Here is a 22,677-nt window from a genome sequence, read left to right on the forward strand (position 1 = left end):
ACCCAGCAATCCCACTGCTGGGCATACACACCGACGAAACCAGAATTGAAAGAGACACATGTACCCCAATGTTCATCGCAGCACTGTTTATAATAGCCAGGACATGGAAACAACCTAGATGTCCATCAGCAGATGAATGGATAAGAAAGCTGTGGTACATATACACAATGGAGTATTACTCAGCCGTTAAAAAGAATTCATTTGAATCAGTTCTGATGAGATGGATGAAACTGGAGCCAATTATACAGAGTGAAGTAAGCCAGAAAGAAAAACACCAATACAATATACTAACACATATATATGGAATTTAGGAAGATGGCAATGACGACCCTGTATGCAAGACAGGAAAAAAGACACAGATGTGTATAATGGACTTTTGGACTCAGAGGGAGAGGGAGAGGGTGGGATGATTTGGGAGAATGGGAATTCTAACATGTATACTATCATGTAAGAATTGAATCGCCAGTCCATGTCTCACGTAGGGTGCAGCATGCTTGGGGCTGGTGCATGGGGATGACCCAGAGAGATGTTGTGGGGAGGGAGGTGGGAGGGGGGGTCATGTTTGGGAACACATGTAAGAATTAAAGATTTTAAAATTAAAAAAATAAAAAAAATAAATAAAATGAGTAATAAGAAAGAATCATCAATTAATGGAGGAAGAAAGAAATTTCTTTATATACAATCCTTACTTTTTACCACTGTCTCTTTAAAAAAAGTTCTTGTAACCTTACTGTGCATGTTCTTTAGTCTGTTCTTACTTCTCAGTATTAAGAATATACCCAGTAGTGTAAGTTTTTAGCTGCACTTTCATTCAGTAAGTACGGTATCATTTTTCTAATGTTGCACACGGGGGAAGTACCACATAAGCAACCTGTTCCCAGGAGTTCCCTGCCGGTGCAGAGGTTAGGCTTCCACACTTCTACTGCAAGGGGAGTGGATTCTGTTCCTGGTTGGGAACTAAGATCCCACATGCCACATGGAACAGCCAAAAAAGAAAAAAGAAACCTCTCCTCCCCCAAAATTAGATGAGCTAGATCTAGTATTTTTAGCCAGTATTCTTGACTTGAAATATTTCTTCGTCCATAACTCAGGCTTTGCAATTTTGACAAAGCAACTACTCTAATAACCATCACCTTGAGTAACTGTTTTGTGCACAGAGTATGCTCACAATTATTAGGAAGTGACTTAAGGTACTTTTACTTCTGTGTATTTCACACTAACATGCCCAACATTTTAGTAAGGGATTAATAAAGGAACTTATTTTTTTTACTTAAACTTTTTATTTTGTATTGGGGTATAACTGATTAACAATGTTGTGATAGTTTCAGTTGAACAGCAAAGGGACTCAGCCATACATACAGATGTATCTATCCTCTCCTAAACTCCCTTCCCATCCAGGCTGCCACAGAACATGGAACAGAATTCCATGTGCTATACAGTAGGTCCTTGCTGTTTATCTGTTTTACATATAGCAGTGTGTACAGGCAACCATAAGTTCGTAAAGGAACTTATTTTTATAACTGGATAGAAATTTTATTAAGAATATAGCTGTAGGATTTTTATGCAAATAGTGGACAGAGCCCTAAAATGAGTCTCTTTCTGAGACCAGCAGGAAAGAATATTTGCAAAAGTGATAAAAGACATGGTGGTTTCCTGGAAGATATTGGAGAAGACTGGGCCTTGCTTCTGGAACAGGATGAGTGCTAAAGCTAAGTGAATGTAAATATGCCCATTTGGCGAGGAAGAAAAAAAACTGGGAGAGGAAGACTTGGCTTTTTAAGTCTGAACAGCCTCTGCATCGGTCACCCAATTCTTCTCTATTTCAGTGTCCTTTTCTGGACATGGGAAGAGGTATTATGAGGACAGATTTGGATTTGTAGAATGTATGTGATACTAGGAACTTAGAAATAAAATTTAGAAGCCTCCTTTGCTCTCTAAGTGGCTAAGTTTGAATTTACTTAGTTGAAAGGAGTCTGATTACCTTCCCTTTTGAAACAATTTCCCCTCACTTTGGCCATCTCTTCCCCTCCCACAAAGGCATCTAAAGATTGCCTTGTCTCAGACACCTACTGTCATGAACCTAGTGGAAACATGAGCTGAAAAATCACTGAATGGGGAAATGCTTGGGACCCACTAATGGTGCAGAAGCTCAGACATCACTGCACATTCAAATGTTACGTTCCCAACCTAGATGTCCATCAACAGATGAATGGATAAAGAAGCTGTGGTACATATATACAATGGAATATTACTCAGCCATAAAAAGGAATGCATTTGAGTCAGTTCTAACGAGGTGGATGAACCTAGAACTTATTACACAGAGTGAAGAAAGTCAGAAATAGAAAGAAAAATATTGTATACTAATGCATATATATTGAATCTAGAAAGATAGTACTGATGAAATTATTTGCAGGGCAGCAATGGAGACACAGACATACAGAACAGGCTTACAGACCTGGGCGGGGGGAGGAAGGAGAGGGTGAGATGTATGGAGTAACATGGAAACTTACATAACCATATGTAAAATAGATAGCCAATGGGAATTTGCTGTATGACTCAGGGAACTCAAACAGGGGCTCTGTAACAACCTACAGGGGTGGGATGGAGAGGGAGATGGGAGGGAATTTCAAGAGGGAAGGGACATAAGTATACCTGTGGCTGATTCATGTTGATATTTGTCAGAAACCAACAAAATTCCATAAAGCAATTATCCTTCAGTTAAAAAAGGAATAAAAATTTTCAAAAGTCAGCTTCCTAACAGCAGGGAGTTTTATCTGTTTTCCTCTCTGTAGAACCTTGAACAGTAGGTGCTCAACAAATATTTGCTGAAAGAATAAATCAGTGTCAGACTTCTGGGCTTACACCTCATCTTTCCTTTCTATTCTTTTCAACCAAGACATTTTCTTCATTTTGCATCTCTTCTCACCTTGCTCTTTCTCCAGAATCTTTCCCTTTCTCCATTGCCCTTCACTTCAGGGCTTTTTCCTAATGTAAACAATAATTCACTCTTAATAGCTTAATAACTTAGGAACAGTGTAGTTTCTTTGGTTTAAGGAGGACTGTTCCATTCCTCCAATCTAAAATAAATTTTGAGCAGATGGTTTGGCTCAGAGGAAGAAGGGACTGGGAGAGGTGGTTATTTTGGGGTGCAAGAACAGTTTGTATAAAGTGGCATATTTTAGTTAAATCTGACCGTGTAGGTATTTAAGCATCATTAAGTGAATGTCTGGCAGAATCTTGATCTTCAAATTGACCAGCTAGACAGAGGTAGATAGACCAAGGAAGGGTGGGTGCATGCTAAGTTGCTTCATTCATGTCTGACCCTTTGCGTTGACTAGTGCACCAGGCTCCTCTGTCCATGGAATTCTCCAGGCAAGAATACTGGAGTGGGTTGCCATGCCCTCCTCCAGAGGATCTTCCCCACCCAGGGATCAAAGCCATGTCTCTTACGTCTCCAGCATTGGCAGACAGGTTCTTTACCACTAGAGCCACCTGGGAAGCGTGAAGAAGGGTGATCAGATGGCCAAGTCCAGAGTCTGAGGGGAAGCTAGCAGGTAGAGCTGGGATTTGTCTGCTACCATAGACCTGAGATCCTCAGACATGAGAGCAGTCAGAATCACCTGGAGAGCTTGTTAAAACACAGACTGCTGGACCCCACCGCAGAGTTTAGTGTTCAGTAGGCCTGGAGTGGGGGCTTCCCTGGTAGCTCAGCTGGGAAAGAATCCACCTGCAATGCAGGAGGCCCCAGTTTGATTCCTGGGTCAGGAAGATCCCCTATAGAAGAGATAGGCTACCCACTCCAGTATTCTTGCCTGGAGAATCCCCACAGACAGAGGAGCCTGGTGGGCTACAGTCTATGGGGTTGCAAAGAGTTGGACGCAACTGAGTGACTAAGCACAGCACGGGCCTGGAGTGAGGCCCAAGAAGGTGCGTTTCTAATGGATTCCAGAGCAATGTTGTTTTTGTTCGGGGGATCACACTTTGAGAACCATTGTGATATAGGGCACGCAAGAAGATACAACCAGTGTTACAGTCCATTTGTGTGGCATAGGTTGAGGCTGTGTTCAAGGGTAAACCAAAGTTTTCTCAGTCACCTCAATAAATTAAGCTAAATTCCACTTAGTGTGGGCGACTCACAAAAAAGAGAGGTGTTAAAATCACCCCATTTTATTTCACAGTAAAAGGCGTATGTACTTCACAGTTGCAGTTACATGGGTAGCAGAGTCCAGAGGGCAGTCAGGGTCTTACTGAAGGAGCTGGAACAAATGACTTAGGTAAATCACAGATCAGAGTGGAGAATGAGGTGCTTTTAACAGCACCCAAAAAGATTAATTGAATCCAGATGATCAGGAGTGGATACAAGGGCTCAAAATATACTGACACAGTTTTATTTATAAATTGCAAGAGGCTCAGAAACAAAATAATGATTAAGGGGGCCCTCAAGAGACTCTTAAGATATTTAGGCTCATTCCTGTGTGTCTCAGCAAAAGAATTAAAGTACTCAGAAAGTTGACACATGGGAGGTTAAAAATATGTGTGTGTGTGTGTGTGTGTGTGTGTGTGTGTGTGTGTGTGTGTACATGATTTGTTACAAGATTATGGCAACCACAGAATAAACAATTTGGAAAAAGAAAAGAAAATGAGGGGGTAAAACTTTTATTATCCTGCCTCTCTACTACAACTGTGAGTAGTATTTCCTTCTAGTGGTTTTTCTTCTGTATATTTTTAAATAGTGCACTTAACTTTGAATACATTGTTTTTTTAAGCTTATATAATCATAGTGACTAAGAGCACAGTCTGTGGAGTCAGACAGCCTTGGGTTCAAATCCTGACTCCCAGACATTTCGAGCCCTGAGTTTTGCATTTGTTAAATTTGTGAAGATAAACTCAGTTTAGAGTGTTGATGTGTGGATTCAGTGGGATGGTATGAATCAGTGCTCAATGTAGGGCCAGGCATAATGTAAACACTTATAAATAGTAGCAGGGTTTTTCCGTTCTCACTAAAAAGCTGTGTCATCTTTCCACAGTCCTAATAATTAGGACATTTTTCTCATCATTTAGAAACATACCTATTTTTATTTCATGAGTTTGCAAAATTTTGTTCCATAAGTAGTTCTGTGTTCAGACACTGCTTTGAGAATCCTTTATGACTGGCTTATTGGGAGCTCTTGTGACCTGGGTTTTCTCTGAGTAGACTCCCTAAAGAGGACTCAAATAGAAGTTGGTTCAGTTGCTCTCTAGCAAAGTTGTATGGCTTTGCTCTAGGACTGCAGTTTCTGACCACATCATTGCAGGTACTACATACAGCCATCTGTGTGATGGGTTGCTAGGGAAATGAGTGAGAAACCATAGGTGGCGAGGTATAGGGCTCTCACCCCTACTGGGAACACAACCCCTAGCTCAAACCTGACCAAATTTAGATCTACCACCTGACCTCTCATAGTTCTGCATCAGACTGATTATCCAGCTGCCAACTTGACCTTCACTTTGAGTCCTTTTCATTGAGACCACAATCTCAGTATATCTAGACCAGATCTTCAGTCTAATGGGAGGTAATCAACCTTACAGCCCTGAATTTTACAGTTGTCCTGTAAATGAAGGGATTAACTTCATTAGATGACAGCTTCCTGCCCACAAAAGGCAGAAAAGCTCCTCAGTGAAGATCTTGGTTTTGTTTAATAATGCAAACAGATCTTGACTCTACAGGATAGTTACAGATAACCATAGGCAGAATAGCCAATTCGTTCATTAGCTCTTAAATTTGATGAAACCATTTTGTATATTCTTACATTGCTGGCTCAAGTATTGGTAAAATACTACGAAGGACAAACACAAATCCTTTGACCCAGCAGTTCCACTTGTAGGACTTTATTCCAGAGATATACATATAAACGTATAAATTAACAAATGTGCAATTTATTGAGCATCATTTGTGCTGGCAAAAGTATTGGAACAACACAGGATGTAAATTGGTACAGCCAATTTGGAACACAGTATGGAAGTCCCTCAAAAAATTTTTTACATGCTGCCATTTGTGACTAACTACACAGATGGATCTGGAAGGCATTATGTTAAGTGAAATAAGTCAGAGGAAAAAAAAAAATACCATACGATCTCACCTTTGGGAGTTTAGTCTCTAAATCATGTTCAGCTCTTTTGCAGCACCATGGACGGTAATCTACCAGCCTCCTCTGTCTATGGGATTTCCCAGGCAAGAATACTGGAGGGGGTTGCCATTTCCTTCTCCAGGGGATCTTCCTGGCCTAGGAATCAAATCAGGGTCTCCTGCATTGCAGGTAGATTATTTACTGAGTTACCAGGGGAGCCAGATCTTATCTATATGTAGAACCTAAACAAAACAAACTCATAAAAAACAAACAAACAAAAAACAAAAACAAAAAAAAAACAAACTCATAGATACAGAAAACAGATTGGTAATTACCAGAGGCAGAGGGTGGGGAGTGAGCAAAATTGGTGAAGGGAGTCAAAAGGTACAGACTTCCAGTTTTAAAATAAATAAGTCATGGGGATGTAATGCATAGTATAGTGACTATAGTTAATAATACTGTGTTGCATATTTAAAAGTTGATAGGAGAAAAGATCTTAAAAGTTCTCACCATAAGAAAAAGATTGTGTAACTATATACGGTAACAAATGTTACCTAGACTTATTGTGGCAATCACTTCACAATATTTATAAACACTGAATCATTATGTTATATACCTGAAACTAATATAATTTTATATGTCAGTTGTATCTCAATTTTAAAAAATTATAAACAACATAAAAGACACTAGTTGAGAAATCATTTCCCATCTGTATAATAGAATACATATACAACTGCAAAAAGAATGAGGGCATTCTTATGTCCTTATCTATTAGGGGAGAAAAGCATAATGCTGATCACTAGTGAATGGACGGAGAAGGCAATGGCACCCCACTCTTAGTACTCTTGCCTGGAAAATCCCATGGACGGAGGGGCCTGGTGGGCTGCAGTCCATGGGGTTGCTAGGAGTCGGACATGACTGAGCGACTTCCCTTTCACTTTTCACTTTCATGCATTAGAGTAGGAAATGGCAACCCACTCCAGTGTTCTTGCCTGGAGAATCCCAGGGACGGCGGAGTCTGGTGGGCTGCCGTCTGTGGGGTCACACAGAGTCGGACACAACTGAAGCAACTTAGCAGCAGCAGCAGCAGCAGCAGTGAATGGATAAACAGGTTGTAGTATATCCATTTGATGTAATGCTTCATCAAAAAAGGGATGAACTATTGGTACACTTTAGAACATAGATGAATCTCAAGTATTCTGTTCTCACTGTGTACAGAAAATGAAGGAAAGCATATATGCATGTATTGTGTATATACTCCATGTGCACAAAAGGTACCCAAGAGACGTATATGGATTGTCTGTGGGGAGGGAACCTGCATAACTGGCAGACAAAACTAGGATGCAGATATTTTGCAGTGTTCTTTTTAATACTTTTTATATTTAAAATAAAATATTACATACTTAAAAATGGAATAGTTGATAACTATTACCATGTCTAGATATTATATATGATTTTTCTTTTTTTAGTTTTTAATCAGTTTTTAAAAATCCATTTATTCAACCTATGTGCACAAACATAAAGAATATGATGGTTAATATTCTGCCATTGGCAAGAATAAGAAAATACTTTACAAAACTAGCATGTTTTCGTTGACTTCTATTTTAATTCCACACCACTGTCAGACTACCTGCTCTATATATGATTTCTCACTTTTGAAATTTGTGAAGATTTGCTTTATGGCCCATTATATGGTCAGTTTTGGTAAACTGTTCACTGTGCACAGAAAGGATATGTACTTTGTCACTAGAAGTTGTGTTTTCTATGTAAGTTAATCATATCAAGTTTGTTTATCATGTTCAAATCCTATATATCCCTAATTTTAAAAAATCTATCATTTACTGAATGAGGTATGTTAAAATTTTTCACTATAATTGAGGATTTGATATTGTTCCTCTTCTGCAGTTCTTGCTATAAACATTTTGAGCCTTTATTATTTTGTATATATATATTTAGAATTGCTATATCTTTCTGATGAATTGATACTTGATCATTTAGGAAATGTCCTCTTTGTAGTTATGTGTCTAGCCCTTAAGTTCTTTTTGTCTGGTGTTACTATAGTTACAGACTTCCCTGGGTAGCTCAGTCGGTAAAGAATCTGCCTGCAATCGCAGGAGACATTGATTCTATTCCTACGTCGGGAAGATCCCCTGGAGAAGGAAATGGCAACCCACTCCAGTATTCTTGCCTGGGAAATCCCATGGACAGAGGAGCCTGGCTGGCTACAGTTGATGAGGTCATAAAAGAGTCAGCTACAACTTAGCAATTAAACAACAAGAACAACTACTATAGCTGCACAAGCTTTTTCTTGGCTATTTTTGCATAACTTTTTCCTACTACTTTGTAAACAGTTCATCTAGGCATTTACCCAAGAGAAATGTAAGCATATGTCCATATAAAGACTTCCACAGCTTTGTAATAGCCAAAATCTGGAAATAACTCAAATATCCATCAACAAGTGGATAAACAAATTGTGGTATAGTTATGCAAATGAAATATTTCTCTATAATAAAGGGGAAGGAACTATTAATACACACTATAACATAGATGGATCTTAAAATAATTAAGCTATTCTACTTATTTCCCTAGGTCATTTTGAGGAGTAAGTGAGATCATTATACATAAAAGTCTCACTATGTTATAAATCATTACAGTTTTCAGTTTCTTTCCTGGTTTTCAGAAATAAGCAAGATGAATCCTAGGTAAAATTCTAAAGTAGATGTCCCTTTTATATTGCTATTCTTTGAAACTGGGTATGATGTCCTGTTCTTTTGTCCTGTTCTTTGACCTGCTTCACCCATTTCTTCCATCCCCACACCCATTGTCAACCACTAATCTGTTTTGTATTCTCTATGAACTTGGTTGTGATGGAGTTTTTGCTTGTTTTAGATCCTGTGGTATTTGTCTTTCTTTCTGAGTTATTTCATCTAGCATAAGGCCTTTGAAGTCTATCCATGTTGTCACAAATGGCAAGATTTCATTCTTTTTTTATGGCTGAATAATATTCCTGTGTGTGTGTGTATGTGTGTAATTTCGTTAATCATTTATCCATTGATAGAATCTTAGTTGTGTCCGCATCTTGGCTGTTGTAAATAATGCTGTGGTGAAAATGGCATTTACTTATCCTTTGGGATTAGTGTTTTCGTTTTCTTTGGATGAATACCCAGAAGTAGAATTGCTGGATCACATAGCACCTCTAGTTTTAACTTTTTAAGGAAACGCCATACTGTTTTCCACAATAGCTGCATGAATTTCCCACTACCAGTGTACACAAGGGTTCCCTTTTCTCCGCATCCTCACCAATGCTTCTTATTTTTGCCTTTTTGATTATAGCCATTCTAATTATTGTGAGGTGTTGTCTCATTGTGGTTGATATGCATTTCCCTGATGATTAAGGATGTTGAACACCTTTTCATGTACCTGTCTTTTTTGGAAAAACATCTATTCAGATCTTCTGTCCGTTTAAAAATCAGATTATTTGTTTTTGTTGTTGTTGAGTTGTTTGAGTTATTTATATATTTTTTAATATTAACCCCTTATCGTATATATGATTTGCAAATATTTTCTTCCATTTCTCCCATCAAGTTGCCTTTTCATTTTGTTGATTGTTTCCTTTGTTGTGCAGAAGTTTTTTGTTTTGATGTAGCTCTACTTGTTTATTTTTGCTTTTGTTGCTTTTGCACTTGGAGTCAGATTCAAAAAGCCATCACCAAGACCTATGTCTCAGAGCTTATTACGATGTTTTCTTCAGGAGCTTTATGGTTTCAGGTCCTATGTTCAAGTCTTTACTTGAGTTTAAATCTAAACTCCTACTGTGTTTTTTTTTTTCTATTTTTTAACCCAGTCTCTTGTTTCCATAGGATCACAACACTACATACATGACTTATTAAAATTCTAATATTAATATTTTAATCATTTTGCAGACTGTGCAAGAACCTTAGAACGTATGAACCCCATTTTGTGTAATTGCTATATATTTTAATTCTATGTGTATTTAAAATTCCATATTATTGTCATTTTGTTTTATTGTATCATTTAGATTTACTCACTTATTTACCCTTTTGATGCATTTCGTTGTTTTCAGCACTTCTGTGCCTCCAGCTGGGACCACTTTCCTTCTGTCTGAAGAACTCTCTTTACTATTTCTTTGAGTATGACTCTGTTGGTAATAAATTCTCTCAGTTTTTGTTTATCTGATGAAGTCTTTATCCTTTATTTATAAGAATATTTTCACTGGGTAGAAAATTCTATTTTGGTAGTTGTCGTCTTTCAACACCTTAAAGATTGGTTTTGGACTTTACTTTTTCAGTTGATAAGTCAGTTATTAGTCTTATTATTACACTTCAGAGGTAACATGTCTTTTCCCTAAATGTTTTTAAGAGTATTTACAACTTCTGTTTGATTTTCAGCTTTTACTATGATGGTTTAATTTTCTCTGTATTGCTGTGATGGAAGTTTGTAGAGCTTTACAAATCCATGTCTTGGTTATCTTTCTCAACAATATTTCTTTAAATATTACTTCTGCTCCTGTTATGTCTTTCCTCTTTGAGAACTTAAATTTACCTGTGTTAGATCTGTTTCTTTATATCTCAGCACATTTTTCTGGGGAACACCGCCCTTTTAGCAAACAGTTACAAATAAAAAACACTCAGTATTTACAGGTGTTTTTTTCGGTGACTATACTGCCTCACTAGTAGGTAGTGTTAATGCAGGAGAGAAACTAACTTACAAGGTGATATCTGGGGACTAGGGGGAGGGGATCCTTTGGAGAATCACTGAAAACATTGAGTATCCTTCTTTAGGCTTGCTGCAGGAATCCCCAAACACTAGTCATCTAATAAATATTCTTCTGTATTCAGAGGAATTTTCCGAGTGAAAGGGATGTGGGACTCCCCTGTGAGAAGACACATAAGTTCCACAACTTGTTAATAGGGGCAGACTTCTCTTTGTAGTCCTGTTTCCACCTGTTGAATCATCTTTGCAGAAGTTGTACATTTATGGCATGTCTGTTTATGAGAAGAGGGGGAAAATATGAGAAACTCTAAAGCTTGAAATATTTATTTTAAAGCCTCAGAATGATGAACTTCTGATGAATTCATTATTCAAACTGTATGCATTTATATATATGCAAGGATGGAGATAGATGTATACATAGATATAAATAATATATAATATTATTAATAGATATGTAATATAGAATATATCTATCTATATATTATATATGTTATAACATTATATATTATATACATATAAAATTTGTTACAAAAATTAATTTTGTAACCTTTCAAATTTAAAGGTATACTTCACTGAAAGTATCTGAGGATACATCTCAGAAAAAGCCTTAGATGATTTTTGTAGGGTCAGTTCCGGGAATTTCTCGCTCTGTGCCAGCTTAGTGCTATCAGACCTTAGCCATGCCCTGAACTGTGATCCAGCTATGTGTTATTTACATCATTTAGAGCTAGTTTTTCTACATACATACAATAAATTTTAAAAGCTTTATTATTGTTTTTATATGATAGTGCCCTAACCTTATAATTCAGGAAGTTTAGGGAAGGACATTCTTTCACCATTTATTTGGTGTAAATCATTTCCAGTCCTGCAAAATGGCTCTTCAGCAAGGTTTAATTATACTCTGTGATTGTGGCTACATCTATATATATGCCACCCACTGATGTCTCTAATTATTATTTATTACCAGCTGTGTACTTTACACTTTGTAGTTGTTGAGTGTTTCAGGGTTAGTTGTTAGTTATTCAGAGTAACTATGGAGATATCCCACATCCAAGGGCAAAGGAGAAGCCCCACCAATATGGTAGGAGGGGCAAAATTGCATTTAGAATCAAACTCCATACTCGGGAGAGACACCTAGAGGGCTCAAATAGACCTTGTGCCCACCAGAACCCGGAGACTGGGACAGAACTGTGGGCATCTCCTGAGGAGGTATGAGTCAGCAATGGACTGCTGTGGGGGCAGAGGCTCTGGGTGCAGTAGACCTGCAGTAGCCCTCTTGGAGGAGGTCGCCATTAACCCACCACAGAGCCGCCAGAACTTACACAGGACTGAGGAAACAGACACTGTGAGAGCACAAACAGAACCTTGTGTGCACTAGACCCAGGAGAAAGGAGCGGTGACCACACAAGAGACTGACCCAGACTTGTCCGTGAGTGTCTGGGAGTCTCAAGCATAAGTGTGGGTCAGCGGTGCCCTGCTGCAGGGTCGGGGGCACTGAGTGTGGCAGTGCATGATGGGACCTTTTGAAGGAGGTCACCATTATCTTCATTACCTCCACCATAGTTTGGCCTCAGGTAAATAACAAGGAGGGAACACAGCCCCGCCCTTCAACAGAAAATTGGATTAAAGATTTACTGAGCATGGCCCTGCCCATCAGAACAAGACCCAGTTTCTCCCTCAGTCAGTCTCTCCCATCAGGAAGCTTCCATAAGCCTCTTATCCTTCTCCAACAGAGGGCAGACTGACTAAAAACCACAGTCATAGAAAACTAACCAGTCTGATCACATGGACCATAGCCTTGTCTAACTCAATGAAACTATGAGCCATGCCTTGTAGGACCACCCAAGATGGATGGGTCATGTTGGAGAGTTCTGGTGGTCCACTGGAGAAGGGAATGGCAAACCACTTCAGTATTCTTACCTTGAGAACCATATGAACAGTACGAAAAGGCAAAAAGATAGGACACTGAAAAATGAACTCCCAAGGTCAGTAGGTGCTCAATATCCTACTGGAGATCAGTAGAGAAATAACTCCAGAAAGAATGAAGGAATGGAGCCAAAGCAAAAACAACACCCAGTTGTGGATGTGACTGGTGATGGAAGTAAAGTCCTATGCTGTAAAGAGCAATATTGCATAGGAACCTGGAATGTTAGGTCCATGAATCGAGGCAGATTGCAAGTAGTCAAACAGGAGATGGCAGAGTGAACATCGACATTTTAGGAATCAGTGAACTAAAATGGACTGGAATGGGTGAATTTAACTCCGATGACAATTATATCTACTATTGTGGGCAAAAATCCCTTAGAAGAAATGGAGTAGCCGTTATAGTCAACAAAAGAGTTGAAATGCAGTTCTTGGATGCAATCACAAAAATGACAGAATGGTCTCCGTTCATTTCCAAGGCAAACCATTCAGTATCACAGTAATCCAAGTCTATGCCCTGAACAGTAATGCTGAAGAAGCTGAAATTGAATGGTTCTATGAAGACCTACAAGACCTTCTAGAACTAACACCCCAAAATATGTCCTTTTTGTTATAGGAGACTGGAAAGCAAAAGTAGGAAGTGAAGAAATACCTGGAGTAACGGGCAAATTTGGCCTTGGAGTACAGAATGAAGCAGGCAAAGGCTAACAGAGTTTTGCCAAGAGAATGCACTGGTCATAGCAAACACCCTCTTCCAACAACATAAGAGAAGACTCTACACATGGACATCACCAGATGATCAATACCAAAATCAGACTGATTATATTCTTTGCAACCAAACAGTGTTGCTGCTCTATACAGTCATGGGAGCTGACTATGGCTCAGATCATGAACTCTTTATTGTCAAATTCAGACTTAAATTGAAGAAAGTAGGGAAAACCACTAGGCCTTGATTCCTAGTGGGAATCAGTTCAGTTCAGTTCAGTCCAGTCACTCAGTCATGTCCGACTCTTTGCGACCCCATGAATCAGAGCACGCCAGGCCTCCCTGTCCATCATCACCAACTCCCGGAGTTCACTCAGACTCGCGTCCATCGAGTCAGTGATGCCATCCAGCCATCTCATCCTCTGTCGTCCCCTTCTCCTCCTGCCCCCAATCCCTCCCACCATCAGAGTCTTTTCCAATGAGTCAACTCTTCGCATGAGGTGGCCAAAGCACTGGAGTTTCAGCTTTAGCATCATTCCTTCCAAAGAAATCCCAGGGCTGGTCTCCTTCAGAATGGACTGGTTGGATCTCCTTGCAGTCTAAGGGACTCTCAAGAGTCTTCTCCAACACCACAGTTCAAAAGCATCAATTCTTCAGCGCTCAGCCTTCTTCACAGTCTAACTCTCACATCCATACATGACCACTGGAAAAACCATAGCCTTGACTAGACGGACCTTAGTCGGCAAAGTAATGTCTCTGCTTTTGAATATGCTATCTAGGTTGGTCATAACTTTTCTTCCAAGGAGTAAGCGTCTTTTAATTTCATGGGTGCAGTCACCATCTGCAGGGATTTTGGAGCCCCCCAAAATAAAGTCTGACACTGTTTCTACTGTTTCCCCATCTATTACCCATGAAGTGATGAGACTGGATGCCATGATCTTCATTTTCTGAATGTTCAGCTTTAAGCCAACTTTTTCACTCTCCTCTTTCACTTTAATCCAGAGGCTTTTTAGTTCCTCTTCACTTTCTACCATAAGTGTGGTGTCATCTGCATATCTGAGGTTATTGGTATTTCTCCCAGCAATCTTCATTCCAGCTTGTGTTTCTTCCAGTCCAAAGTTTCTCATGATGTACTCTGCATAGAAGTTAAATAAGCAGGGTGACAATATACAGCCTTGACGTACTCCTTTTCCTATTAGGAACCAGTCTGTTGTTCCATGTCCAGTGTAACTGTTGCTTCCTGACCTGCATACAGATTTCTCAAGAGGCAGGTCAGGTGGTCTGTATTCCCATCTCTTTCAGAATTTTCCACAGTTTATTGTGATCCACACAGTCAAAGGCTTTGGCTTAGTCAATAAAGCAGAAATAGATGTTTTTCTGGAACTCTCTTGCTTTTTCCGTGATCCAGCGGATGTTGGCCATTTGATCTCCGGTTCCTCTGCCTTTTCCAAAACCAGCTTGAAGATCAGGAAGTTCATGGTTCATGTATTGCTGAAGCCTGGCTTGGAGAATTTTGAGCATTACTTTACTAGTATGTGAGATGAGTGCAGTTGTGTGGTAGTTTGAGTATTCTTTGGCATTGCCTTTCTTTGGGATTGGAATGAAAACTGACCTTTTCCCATCCTGTGGCCACTGCTGAGTTTTCCAAACTTGCTGGCATATTGAGTGCAGTACTTTCACAGCATCATCTTTCAGAATTTGAAATTGCTCCACTGGAATTCCATCAACTCCACTAGCTTTCCTGGTAGTGATGCTTCCTAAGGCCCACTTGACTTCACATTCCAGGATGTCTGGCTTGAGGTGAGTGACCACACCATTGTGATTATCCAGGTCATGGAGATCTTTTTTGTACAGTTCCACTGTGTATTCTTGCCACCTCTTCTTTATATCTTCTGCTTCTGTTAGGTCCATACCATTTCTGTTCTTTATCGAGCCCATCTTTGCATTAAATGTTCCCTTGGTATCTCTAATTTTCTTGAAGAGATCTCTAGTCTTTCCCATTCTGTTCTTTTCCTCTATTTCTTTGCATTGATCACTGAGGAAGGCTTTCTTATCTCTCCTTGCTATTCTTTGGAACTCTGCATTCAGATGTTTACATCTTTCCTTTTCTCCTTGGCTTTTCGCTTCTCTTCTTTTCACAGCTATTTGTAAGACTTCCCCAGACAGCCATTTTGCTTTTTTTCATTTCTTTTCCACGGGGATGGTCTTGATCCCTGTCTCCTGTAGAATGTCACGAACCTCATTCCATAGTTCATGAGGCACTCTATCTATCAGATCTAGTCCCTTAAATCAATTTCTCACTTCCATTGTATAATCATAAGGGATTTGATTTAGGTCATATCTGAATGGTCTAGTGGTTTTCCCTACTTTCTTCAATTTAAGTCTGAATTTGGCATTAAGGAGTTCATGATCTGAGCCACAGTCAGCTCCTGGTCTTGTTTTTGTTGACTGTATAGAGCTTCTCCATCTTTGGCTGCAAAGAATATAATTAATCTGATTTTGGTGTTGACCATCTGGTGATGTCCATGTGTAGAGCCTTCTCTTGTGTTGTTGGAAGAGGGTGTTTGCTATGACCAGTGCATTCTCTTGGCGAAACTCTGTTAGTCTTTGCCCTGCTTCATTCCGCATTCCATGGCCAGATTTGCCTGTACTCCAGTGTTTCTTGACTTCCTACTTTTGCACTCCAGTCCCCTATAATGAAAAGGACCTCTTTTTTGGGTGTTAGTTCTAAAAGTTCTTGTAGGTCTTCATAGAACCGTTCCACTTCAGCTTCTTCAGCGTTACTGGTTGGGGCATAGACTTGGATTACCGTGATATTGAATAGTTTGCCTTGGAAACGAACAGAGATCATTCAGTCATTTTTGCTATTGCATCCAAGTACTGCATTTCGGACTCTTTTGTTGACCATGATGGCTACTCCATTTCTTCTGAGGGATTCCTGCCCGCAGTAGTAGATATAATTGTCATCTGAGTTAAGTTCACCCATTCCAGTCCATTTTAGTTCACTGATTCCTAGAATGTCAACGTTCACCCTTGCCATCTCTTGTTTGACCACTTCCAATTTGCCTTGATTCATGGACCTGACATTCCAGGTTCCTATGCAGTAAGTATTGCTCTTTACAGCATCAGACCTTGCTTCTATCACCAGTCACATCCACAGCCGGGTATTGTTTTTGCTTTGGCTCCATCCCTTCATTCTTTCTGGAATTATTTCTCCACTCTTCTCTGGTAGCATATTGGGCACCTACTGACCTGGGGAGTTGCTCTTTCAGTATCCTATCATTTTGCCTTTTCATACTGTTCATGGGGTTCTCAAGGCAAGAATACTGAAGTGGTTTGCCATTCCCTTCTCCAGTGGACCACATTCTGTCAGACCTCTCCACCATGACCCACCTGTCTTGGGTTGCCCCATGGGCATGGCTTAGTTTCATTGAGTTAGACAAGCCTGTGGTCCTAGTGTGATTAGATTGCCTAGTTTTCTGTGAGTATGGTTTCAGTGTGTCTGCCCTCTGATGCCCTCTTGCAATACCTACCATCTTACTTGGGTTTCTCTTACCTTGGGTGAGGGACCTAAATCAAGTCCCTTATGACTGTACAGTGGAAGTAACAAATAGATTCAAGGGATTAGATCTGACAGAGTGCCTGAAGAACTATGGACAGAGGTTCATGACATTGTACAGGAGGCAGGGATCAAGACTATCCCCCCAAAAAAAGAAATGCAAAAAGGCAAAATGGTTGTCTGAGGAGGCCTTAACAAACAGCTATGAAAAAAAGAGAAGCTAAAGGCAAAGGAGAAAAGGAAAGATAATTCCATTTGAATGCAGAGTTCCAAAGAATAGCAAGGAGAGATAAGAAAGCCTTCCTCAGTGATCAATGCAAAGAAATAGAGGAAAACAATATAATGGGAAAGACTAGAGATCTCTTCAAGAAAATTAGAGATACCAAGGGAACTTTTCATGCAAAGATGGGAACAATGAAGGACAGAAATGGTATGGACCTAACAGAAGCAGAAGATAGTAAGAAGAGGTGGCAAGAATATATAGACAAACTATACAAAAAAGATCTTCATGACCCAGATAATCACAATGGTGTGATCACTCACCTAGAGCCAGACATCCTGGAATGGAAAGTCAAATGGGCCTTAGGAAGCATCACTACCAGGAAAGCTAGTGGAGTTGATGGAATTCCAGTTGAACTATTTCAAATCCTAAAAGATGATGCTGTGAAAGTGGTGCACTCAATATGCCAGCAAATTTGGAAAACTCAGTAGTGGCCACCACAGGTCTGGAAAAGCCACAGGACTGTCCTTTGGACAGTCAGTTTTCATTCCGATGCGAAAGAATGTTCAAACTACCTCACAACTGCACTCGTCTCATATTCTAGCAAAGTAATGCTCAAAATTCTCCAAGCCAGGCTTCAGGAATACGTGAACTGTGAACTTCCAGATTTCAAGCTGGATTTAGAAAAGACAGAGGAACCAGAGATCAAGTTGCGAACATCCGTTGGATCATGAAAAAAGCAAGAGAGTTCCAGAAAAACATCTATTTCTGCTTTATTGACTATGCCAAAGCCTTTGACTATGTGGATCACAACAAACTATGGAAAATTCTTAAAGAGATAGGAATACCAGACTACCTGTCCTGCCTCCTGATGAATCTGTATGCAGGTCAGGAAGCAACAGTTAGAACTGGATATGGAACAACAGACTGGTTCCAAATAGGGAAAGTAATATGTCAAGGCTGTATATTGTCACCCTCCTTATTTAACTTATATGCAGAGTACATCATGCAAAATGCCAGACTGGATGAAGCACAAGCTGGAATCAGGATTGCTGGGAGAAATATCAGTAACCTCAGATATGCAGATGGTACCACCCTATGGCAGAAAGTGAGGAACTAAAGAGCCTCTTGATGAAAGTGAAAGAGGAGAGTGAAAAAGTTGGCTTAAAGCTCAACATTCAGAAAACGAAGATCATGGTATCTGGTCCCATCACCTCATGGGAAATAGATGGGAAACAGTAGAAACAGTGACAGACTTTATCTTTTTGGGCTCCAAAACCCCTGCAGATGGTGACTGCAGCCATGAAATTAAAAGACGCTTACTCCTTGGAAGAAAAGTTATGACCAACCTAAACAGCATATTGAAAAGCAGAGAGATTACTTTACCCAGAAAGGTCCATCTAGTCAAAGCTATTTTTTTTACAGTAGTCACACATGGATGTGAGAGTTGGAGTATAAAGAAAGCTGAGACTGAAGAATTGATGCTTTTGAACTGTGGTGTTGGAGAAGACTCTTGAGAGTCCTTTGGACAGCAAGGAGATCCAACCAGTCCATCCTAAGGGAAATCAGTCCTGAATATTCATTGCAAGGACTGATGCTGAAGCTGAAACTCCAATACTTAGGCCACCTGATGTGAAGAACTGACTCATTGGAAAAGACCCTGATGCTGGGAGGGATTGGGGGCAGGAGGAGAAAGGGACAACAGATGATGAGATGGCTAGATGGCATCACCGACTCAATGGACATGAGTTTGAGTAAACTCCGGGAGTTGGTGATGGACAGGGAGGCCTGGTGTGCTGCAGTCCATGGGGTCGCAAAGAGTTGGACAAGACTGAGCGACTGAACTGAACTGAGCTGAACTGAAGAGTAACTATATGTAAACTCAGAGTAAATTATATGTTTGTTTTTCTTTATTCCAGTCCTTTCACTGTTGTTTAAAACATGTCAGATTCAGGAAAATCCTAAACCTCTTTAAATACTTATAGACAAGGTTGTGTTTTTTTTCATCAGTTATAAAAATCCTTCCAACCATTTTGGCTGCTGGCCGTACAGGCGTAGAGTGAAAGAATTTTCCTTTTGGTATGAAAGCCAGAGAGAAGCCTTCTGGAGCTGTTCAGTTTCCTAGCACAGCTGCTGATGTAGATGACAGTGCTCATTGTTCCGCTTGGAAAGTCTTAGGCATCTTTGCCAGTTAGAGCTGGAAAGGTGCCCAGGAGATCATATAGCCCAGCCCCTTCATTTTCCATGTAATGAAACGAAGACCCAGCTTGGTTAACTGATGTACTTAAATACAGAACAGCTGGCAAATGGCAAAGCTCAGGACCAAGTCACTGAGTTCAGAATCTTTTTCTTTGCTCTTCTAGCTATGCCTCTTATTAAGAAAAATAGGGTAACCCAGTGGTTAAAATACTTGAAGTAGGAGTATAGAAACCTAATGTCATGAAATGTTAAAAAATGTTAAAAATGCTTGAAATGCATTGTTTTTTTCCCCCATCAGTCCTCTTCCTACTGACTTCTTTTTTTTCCTCAAAATATGGTCCCAAAGTTTCCTTTTCCTGGAACAGGAAGCATTCCTAAGTATTCCAAGGCTGAATTAGTAACTCTCTTCTTTGCTCACAAAGCACTGTGCAGATTCCTGCACAATATGCTTATCATATTGAATTATAATTATTCAGTTATCCATCTGCCCTCCCCCCTCCCATCTACTGGACTTCCAGGAGCAGCAACGGTATCTTCTTGGACTTCACTCCCTAGCACTTGACAGAGAGTCTGGCACTGTGGATACCCTCAGTGTTTTACGAATTAATGAATCAACCAGCCACTCTCTCATAGGCTTGCACATCAGTGAATCTTAGGCTTTCTGGCACATAAAAATCATCTGAAGTTCCTGATTAAAAGTTTATTTTTCCAGGCCACACCAGGAGACATGCTGCTTCAGGACTGGGGTGGGGGTCTAAGAGTCTGAGAATAAAAACATGCGGCTTTGCTACCCACTCGATTTCACCATTCTGACCCTAGAGCAGTGGTGTTGACTGATATTTGTGCAAATAAAGAAGATAATATTTATAAAACAGTTCAAGTTATTAGAAGAAAGGTATCTTAGCTCATCAAGGAAATATGATATAAATCTAGCATCCTAAAAATTATCTTAGACATACTGAATTTGATCTGAGTCTCAAATGCAGAGGAATAAAACCCCCACACAATACCTGGATGGACACCATACCTGTATGAGCTCTTTCCTTGGTTGGGTTATCTGATTTTTTGTTCCATATTAGTAAACATAATAGCTAATGTTTACGTACTTTTTTTTAAAAAAAACCCAGTAGTGCATCTAAGCCTGCATGGCACTTTATATGTGCATACTCTTTTTTTTTTTTAATGATGACCTTAAGCAACTTTACAGGAGAAAAAGCTGAATTGGGGTAGTTATTAAACTCCTTTTGTATAACTACGAAAAAGTTTTCTGAACATTGTGGGATATTTATTTATACACATGTTGTTGAATATTTGTATTCAGTTCCTCATGTTACCTTTTACTTGTACCTTATTTCTTTATGCACATTTCTATACAAATATTTAAATGGTCAAATAACATTTCATGTATTTTATCCTGTTATGTAGTCAGTGTTCACCCTAATGTTCTCCCCAATAATGTTGGTTATTTTCAATTATTTGCTATCATATACAGAGTTCTTATGCTCATTTTTGTTCAAATTGTAGTTTTGTATGAAGTCCAGGGAGTATGTTCCCCAGGTGAGATGGGTTAGATGAAAGAGTAACAAGTTCTAGAGCTCTTGTCTCCTATTGCAGTATTATCTTCCAGAGACACTGAACCAATACAGAACCCACAGGGGTTTTCCCATAGCTTGACCAACATATAATATTATTACCCCAGCTTATTTTTGCTAGCTTAAATGTGCATAGGGCACGACTGAGCGACTTCACTTTCACTTTTCATTTTCATGCATTGGAGAAGGAAATGGCAACCCACTCCAGTGTTCTTGCCTGGAGAATCCCAGGGATGGGGGAGCCTGGTAGGCTGCCATCTATGGGGTCGCACAGAGTCGGACATGGCTGAAGTGACTTAGCAGCAGCAGCAGCAAGGCCTCTCCAGAACTATTTTATTTGGAAGTTCTTTAAGTGAACAAGAAGCAGTTCCTTTCCGTGTGGGAAAGTTCACTGTTATAATTTTCAGGACAAACAGTTCATCTCCTTATTTGACAGTTTTGAGGGGACAGGTTTAATTGCCTTTTGTAGAGACAGGAAATAAGATTGGGGCAGGCTTGATGTGTCAGGGAACAAGATCCGTTGTATAGCTCTGATGTGGAGGATTGCAACAGGAACACCAGCTGTTTATGTAGCGTCGGGGAGCAAGCACGTTGTGATGGCATGATGAAAAAATTATTGGGCTTTTGTTGGACAAAATGAAAGCAAGAACCTGTCCCTCCCACCATTGTATAATTCTCTCACGATGCCACTTTCTTTCATGAAGGTTTTCAGATATTCAGGTAGACCTCTCTGGTCTATGACAGGAAGGACTTCAGAACGGCCAGAAAACGAAAACTCATTATTTGAGAAGCCTTGTGGGGGAGGACCTGGAAGCAGAAGTCACAGGGTCAGTTTGTCAGTCTTATGTGTGAAAAGTCAACTCAGTCACGGAAAAGGACCTTTGCGTAGTTCTCTCCACCCTTCGTGACTATGGTCACCTTCTTAAATAAGCAAATAAGTGATTGCTCTACTGGTTTGGGTCCCTGTGCGAAAAACAAGATGCAGTGTTGTTTGTGAAAGATGGGCCTTTTGTTTTGGATAATAGTCTAGCCTCTTGATTTTTTTTAGAAATTGGTGACTGTTGAATTTGTAATGAAAATCAGCCTGTTGAGCACTGTAGATTAAAATCTGAACATATTCCTCCATTATAGGTTATCATGCTAAATTCTTGGCTTCATTCACTCTTGTCTCTCTAGAACACTCACTCACTCTCTCTCTCTCTCTCTCTCTCTCTCTCTCACACACACAGACACACACTTGTATCTGTTATCCCTCATCTTTATTTGGAAATTATTCAGATACCACACAATTCACACATTTAACAAGTATGAGTCACTTGTTTTCAGTATATTCACAGAGTTGACCATCCATCACCACAATTAATTTTAGAACATTTTCATCACCCCTAAAAGAAACCCCATTCCCAATAGCAGTCACTCCCCATTTGTCTTCAATCGTCCCAGCCCTAGGCACTCATCTGCTTTCTGTCTCTATAGATTTGCTTATTCTGGACTTTTCATATAAGAAGTTATACTGTATGTGGTCTTTTGGTTTAGCTTCTTTGAATGAATGTAATGTTTTCAAGGTTCATCCATATCATGGTATATATCGGTACTTTTTTTGTTGCTGAATAATATTCCACGTATGATATACCACAT

The 22,677-nt window shown here is 39.7% G+C and overlaps 1 protein-coding gene across 7 annotated transcripts in view; it reads left to right on the plus strand.

Annotated features, from left to right (window-relative positions):
* Positions 1-22,677, plus strand: part of DOCK8 (dedicator of cytokinesis 8) — a 266,032-nt gene that overhangs the window by 64,452 nt on the left and 178,903 nt on the right. The window contains exon 2 of one of the 7 annotated variants that reach the window (XM_060410912.1): positions 13,381-21,866. The exons of the other annotated variants lie outside the window; for them this stretch is intronic. The gene's annotated coding sequence lies outside the window, so the exon portion shown is untranslated. The remainder of the gene's footprint in view (positions 1-13,380; positions 21,867-22,677) is intronic. 7 annotated transcript variants of the gene reach the window in all.

The sequence above is a fragment of the Ovis aries genome, chromosome 2 (genome assembly GCF_016772045.2).
Source record: "Ovis aries strain OAR_USU_Benz2616 breed Rambouillet chromosome 2, ARS-UI_Ramb_v3.0, whole genome shotgun sequence".
Classification (NCBI taxonomy): Eukaryota; Metazoa; Chordata; class Mammalia; order Artiodactyla; family Bovidae; genus Ovis; species Ovis aries.